Raw genomic sequence first — 6,583 nt, 5'->3', positions numbered from 1 at the left:
ACAAACTCATTTGTCTGTTGTGTTTTCTTCATGGCTGCTCTGTCTGCGGCGGTGGGTGAAAGCAGACCTCTGGCAAAGAGGCTAATCCTCCCTAAGTACACCACATTCTTCATTCCTGTCACAGCTGTCCATGTCTGTCGCACTTCACAACACAATATCAAAATCTGTATCACAGCTACTACACACTCTACACAAAAGTGATTTAAAACATGTTAAAAGGGGGGGAAAAATCATCTAATAATTGAAAACAGGCGGGAGAGCATTGGCCTTCACTCCAGGAGGTTGCCCATCCAAAGGAGTTCTTGTAAAGGTTTCCTGGCACTGGTTTTTGAGTTTTTAATTGTCATTTGGAAGAGTTTAAGGATGGGGAAGTCCCGGGCAACTATCCATCTCATTTACATCTGATCCAGACTGTTCATTTAGACATTGCATGTGTTTCACTGTTTGTCTGTGTCATACCGTTTCCAAACTGTTTCTGTTTCTGTTTGTAAATGAGCAATATATAGTATATAATAGAGCTCTGTGAAGCAACTTCTGTTGGGCAATGCAAAAATACTTTGAACTTGAATATGAATACTCACACAGATTCTGTTGATTTGTATTGAGTTGATATATATATATATATATAAACTCAATACAAATACATAAAATAGAACATAGCTTTAATAAGAGCACGATTCTTCAGAAGAAACTTGCCCATGTTTTTTAAAGACATGTTGTAAAAGGGGTCTCAAACATTTAAGCCAGTGGCGCTGTAGGTAGAGCGGGTTGTCTCATGATTGGAAGGGTTCAAATCCCAGCTCCATAATGCTGTTGTGTCCTTGTGCAAGGCACTTCACCCGCCTCGCCTCCAGTGTCTGTGTACACTGGTGTATGAATGAGAGTGTGAGTGGGTGACTGGATCCTTGCTGTAAAGCGCTTTGGGCCTGATGAATGTATAAAATCACTATTTAAGTTGAGACCATTCTACCATTTTTAATTCTGGCAAGCTGTAAATAGTATATCACTACATTTGACAATATTTCTCAGTATGTGTTCAGTAATACCAGTAATCTATGCATATGTGAATCTATAATCCTCTTGATGCGCACTTCAGTGCAAATCCGATCTTGTTTTTGGCATGTGGTCGGAATCCACTTAGCATTTAGCCTCAAGAAAGAAGCCACCCTCAAAACGTGAATCATTTTCAAACCCTGGCAGAGAAATTGAACTAATTATGAAAACATATTTCAGAGCGTAATGTCTTTTGTTCTGAATTAGAAAATCACATGACCCCTGCAGAGATGATAAATGCTATTTGATTTCAAAGGAATTGTTGATTCCTAATCAGTGCAAACTGCAATGAGCCACAGTCATATCTGATTGGACATTGTTACAAGAAATAGGATGGTCACGAGGCACACGTACATGAAGCGAAATCCAAGAAGAAAAGGAAACCTAAGGATTTGATAGAATATAATGATAATAAAAGCACAAAGTTACAAGATTACTGTGGGCTATTTAAGTTCATTTATTGACGAAGTGAAGTGGTTTTAAATATAAAGATATCTATTCCTTCAATGCCAGTCTGGGAAGCTCATTTTCTTCTACCAAATTTCATGAGATAATTATAAGAAACCAAAGTAGCATTGACTGTTGAGTTGTAATACTGAAATTCTTCTGTAATTTGTTATATTGTCTGTCTAGGGCAGTGGTTCTCAACTGGTGTCACTTTGGGACACACCTTTAACATGTCATGACAAGCCACAATCCAAGCAAAACTATTCAACTCAAATTATAATAGTTAATAACAATAATAATTGACAGTTACTCCCTCGTCATCACAGATATCTGTCGATTCAAGCATTGATCATGAAGCGGACAACCAAAAACTTACAAAACAATTTGCCAACAGCAAATAAACCACTGAAAATGGACCCTTTAGTTTAGGGTGTAGTGAACTCTCAAAGTGACCACATAGTATTTCAGTGATTGCATTTTCTGGTCAGCAGGCGCTTATTCTGTTTAAAAGTGTGTTATTAATAGGTGGGTGATAGCGGGTGTTACTTATGGCTGGCAGGGTTCTATTTATGTGTTATCCAAACTGCGAGGCTTCATGGAGTCCTCCTCATGGCCTCCATGAGCAGCCCTCGGGACTGATGACAATATATAAACGACATTCCAGGATATGAGCGTGGATTGAAAAGTCACACTGTGGCTGTGCTGCAGTAACACGTTTCTACCCCCAGCAGGTTATCACCTACACAGTATCCCTGATCAAATGTGCTGTCACCCTACTATTTGTTATTAGGTCAGCATACACTGGAGACTGATGCAATAACAGAGATCTTTGTGCAATATCAAGAGATGAAGTTTCCTTTAAGCCATGTGGGAGTACAAAAAAAAAGTAATTATTCAAGTAATCATGAAAAAAGAAAATTCTGATATTTCCAAAGAATACAACATAAAAGCAGCTATAATAAACACTCAGAACACAAAGAAACACTTTGTTTCACACTTTCATATGATACAAGCCGCCCAAAGTGCATAGCAAGGAACTTTTTATTTTTATTCACTCCACACTTAGTGGTGGTAGGTGACTTATGCAGCCACTGCTGTCCTCTCGGGTAGACTGACAGAAGTGCGTCTGTATATCTGCGCACCCAGACCCTCCGACCACCACAGTCACTTTTAACAATACTCCAACAAGTACAGTAAAAAAGTGCTCAGGCCATAAAGAAGTGATGTTGCGTTTGGGTGAAGCCAAACTGGGCAAACATTTGTTAGAATATCTTTATTAGTTTTAAAGCAACTGAACCCTTCACAGAAAAGTAGAGGTAGCCTTAAAAGCACTTCTGAAGTTTAAGTGGCACAACCAGTACAGATCTCAAACATTTATCAAAAGTATTTTTTGCATGCTCTCCCAATGTCTTTAAAATATTTGTATAAAACATGTAATATACAGACTAGTCCTCCATGTAGGTACTCTGGACCAGGATCCTGGCAATGTCCTAAAGCATCAAAAGATGAGTCAGGTGGAAATACGTACAAAGGATAATTCCTCTCACACCAAAAGTGTGATTATAAAGCAGAAAAAGGAAGTTATTTTGTTTATTTGTTAGTTTTACACAGCAAATCTGACAGAAAAGGCTTGAGATGCAGTACATTTGTATGACCTCACTGACAGAGGTCCATCGGTCGTCCTTGTAGGTGGCTCTGGCTGTGGTCAAGGTGGATAAAAAGCGCTGTCGAAACAGTCAGGGAGCGGGCGCCTATCACAAATGTCAAAGGCATACAGCTGCTCTCGGCCAGGGCTCAGTGTGAGCAGCTCCACATCTTCATCTGATGTGGAGGGATGAGTGAGGATGATCCGCGGGATCTGCAGGTAATAACCACCCACGGGAGGGAAGGGTGGGGGTATAGAGAAAGAGAGAAACAGTGGATAACAATGGATGAAATACATGTCATCTTTCATTTATGAAAAATATCTTACAAGCATTGTGTGTTTCTCTTCTAGAAATGAAAGTTTATTTGTTGAGACTTCCTTCTTTATTTCAGGCAAACTCTCCTCCTTGTTCACGTCAACCTGAAAAGAAAAAACCCTGAATGAGCAGTGTATTTCTGTAAGCAAACTTCACTGTCTTTGTGCTTCAAAACTACCCACAATGCCATTTCCATTACAGACAACTGCCTGGATTTTCCTGGACAAACAGTTGTGAGCGATGTCCTTTTTCAGTGGTTTGCTCCTCTGGTCTGGGGCTTCCTGACGGCTGAATGATTTGCCCGTGTTGCACTGCAAATCCAGGGCCTTATCTTCTGGGGCTTGTTGTTCTTTATCAAGCTGCTCTCTGAGCACCTTGATCCGGATGGAGCTCCCGGCTGTCCTCAGGGCGCTGACCGCGAGCTGGTGGGTGGCTCTGTGCATGCTGAGTCCATTGACCTGGAGGACAACACAGTAATGATTAGTGCTTTATGGCCCCTGCAGAGATCCACATGAGGGTCAGTCCATCTCAGTTCACCCGATGAGTTAAACCACACCCTCTCCAATTTTTGTGAAATTTGGTATACATGTAATCCATGGCCAGAATTTTTTTTTTCAAATTTTAAACTAATCGGACGAACGGTTTTCGAGATATGGCATTTTCATTTTTTCACTTTTCCGCGAAAATTACCTTGAATTACCTTTGTACTTATATTTTGACCTTGAAATTGACCCTGTGGGACACGCCCAACCTCTCCGACGCCAATGGGAAAAATGTAGCCCTATGTGTCAACTACAACATATAAAAAAACTGGAGGGGTTTTCTTTTTCATTTTCATGTAATACCAGGTAGAAGTTGACATACCCACTCCTCCAGACATCCATTCACAGTCCGTTCTGTACAATTCCATTAATTTATATACACAGTGCCTCAGATTGATTTATTCCAAGATATAATGTCAATCACAAACAAAAAGTCAATGAAAATTTCACAGCTGTCTCAGCCGCCAGTTCACTTTTTCTGATTTCTACTCCTTTTCAACTACTCCTCTGAGATGTTTCAAATGACTATGAACATGGTCAATACTTCACTCATGTTTTCTCTCACATTCATTCACATGCAAGTCACAGAGGTCCATTACATCTGCAAGCACATTCATGTGTGTTACTTTTAAGATACATTTTATTTCGAACACACAGTTCTATTTTGTAATTATTTGATATATATATCTGCATAGTTGGTTGTGTCAGGAATAAATCAATCCTTTTGTCACAGTCATCTCAATGAGGATTCCAAAGTGTTTTCTCTCTCTCTGTTTCTTACAACCTTTACAATAGGACTTATGCGACAAATTTCAGAAATGTCACTTTATGTTTTGATGTAATCTCTTGCTTCTGTGGTACTTATGAGAGAGTGTCTCACTCATAGTCATGTTGTGTTGTCATGCCCTCTAAAGACCACGGGAGGAATTACCAGACATACAGCTCCAATAGTAGGCAAATGTTATGTGTCAAGCAATTCATCCAAAAAATAGTTATTCTATACTTAAAGAGAAATATTTATGACATTTGTGATTTCTTTAGGATTTTGTGACCAGGGAGATTTCTTTCATACCTCCAGAAGTCGGTCTCCAACAAGGACGCCTGCCTTCTCTGAGGGCCCTCCTTCTGTCACTCTGGAGATAAAAATGCCCTGAAACAAGTGGCAAGGTCTTCATTTATTTCACAATGACTTCCTTTTAACCAAACAAATCAACCAAAGAGCAATCCCTTACTTCATCCTGGTCTTTATAGGGCAAAGAACCTTTTCCTCCAGCAATGCTAATCCCCAAACTACCCCTTTGGCCACTCACTCTGATCTGTAACTAAGGGAAGTTATTATCAGTGAGTTAGAAAGACTGGCACAAATATGAAATAGATTGATTTATTTGATCAATTCTGTTAAAGAGTATTTTACTTTCATTGGCACTTGTTGGACGTTCCGTGGAGGGCTTCGGTCTGAAGTTGTTGCAGGCCTGGGTTGTTCTTTGATGGAGCAGAGGTTTGTGTTGAGAAGGGGTTCTTCACAGACATGGGAGCCCACACTATGGACTAACAAGTGTGGTGGGTCATCTGACTCAGGCCATGGGATCAGTCCATCCTGGTGAGGACATATCATGGGATTTTACTGCAGGCCTTAGGGAAAAAACAATGTGTCAAAATGCAGAGCGTCTTAACAATGCCCCATATAAGAATGCTTCAAAATGAGTTATATCGGTGTCAAACAGAAAAGCTGTTATTAATCAGTACAATAAGCCATTCTACACATCAAATATAGGCAGCTCTCTCCCTGCTAGGAGTGATCAACATAAACTAAGACGAGCGTCATGGGGGCACCTCCTCAAAGCTTAATTTCCTGTCTGTTCCAGTCTGAACCCTTGGTCTTGTATATTATATCTACACGAGCTGCAGCTGAATGAGCCTCGAGACGCTGTGTGTTTGTGTCGAATACAAATGTAAACGTCCACCCTGCTCCAACGATATGTAGCCACAGTGTTGACAAAAAACGAAGATGAATTTGCCATGATCGGAGCACAATTACTGACCCAGAAGCGACGCAGGACACTTGTATATTAGGGAGAGATTAAAATGATTATCACAAAGACACAGACTTTTTGTCAGCTGTAACTGATATACAAGTACCAGCACTGAAGAAAGGATAATTTAAACATATTTTCTTTAAAGCCACACTGCGTAACATTTCACACAGTAAATACAAGGATTTATTTGGTTACAGATATTTTTTATTGTTGAAAAACGCCTTAAAAATGAATGAATGAGCGGCTCACCTCTCAAAGGACCTGACTTGTAACTTTACTGGGAGCGGGACGTCTCCAGCTTGTTGTTATGGAGATGTTGACTAAAGGCAGCCAAATGTGAGATTTAAAAAAGTTTGGTCCTCACCCAAATCCATGCTTTAATTACCCAATGCAAACACAGCATTTCACATTAGGAGCACGTGAAGTATTATATTGCAGAAAACGGTATAATCCAAAACGTTACGTAGTGTGCCTTTAAGTATGATGTATTTATGTTACAAATGCAATCTAAAATGGTCTGGCAAACGACTATTTTAGGTAATTT

The 6,583-nt window shown here is 39.9% G+C and overlaps 1 protein-coding gene across 1 annotated transcript in view; it reads left to right on the top strand.

Annotated features, from left to right (window-relative positions):
* The window catches only part of elovl5 (ELOVL fatty acid elongase 5), an 84,158-nt gene that overhangs the window by 22,378 nt on the left and 55,197 nt on the right, over positions 1–6,583 (top strand). The gene's annotated exons all lie outside the window — the stretch shown is intronic.

This window comes from Gobius niger, assembly GCF_951799975.1.
Source record: "Gobius niger genome assembly, chromosome: 7".
NCBI classification, from domain to species: domain Eukaryota; kingdom Metazoa; phylum Chordata; class Actinopteri; order Gobiiformes; family Gobiidae; genus Gobius; species Gobius niger.
Note: the sequence above shows the minus strand (reverse complement) of the source record. Positions and strands in the feature narration are given on the sequence as shown.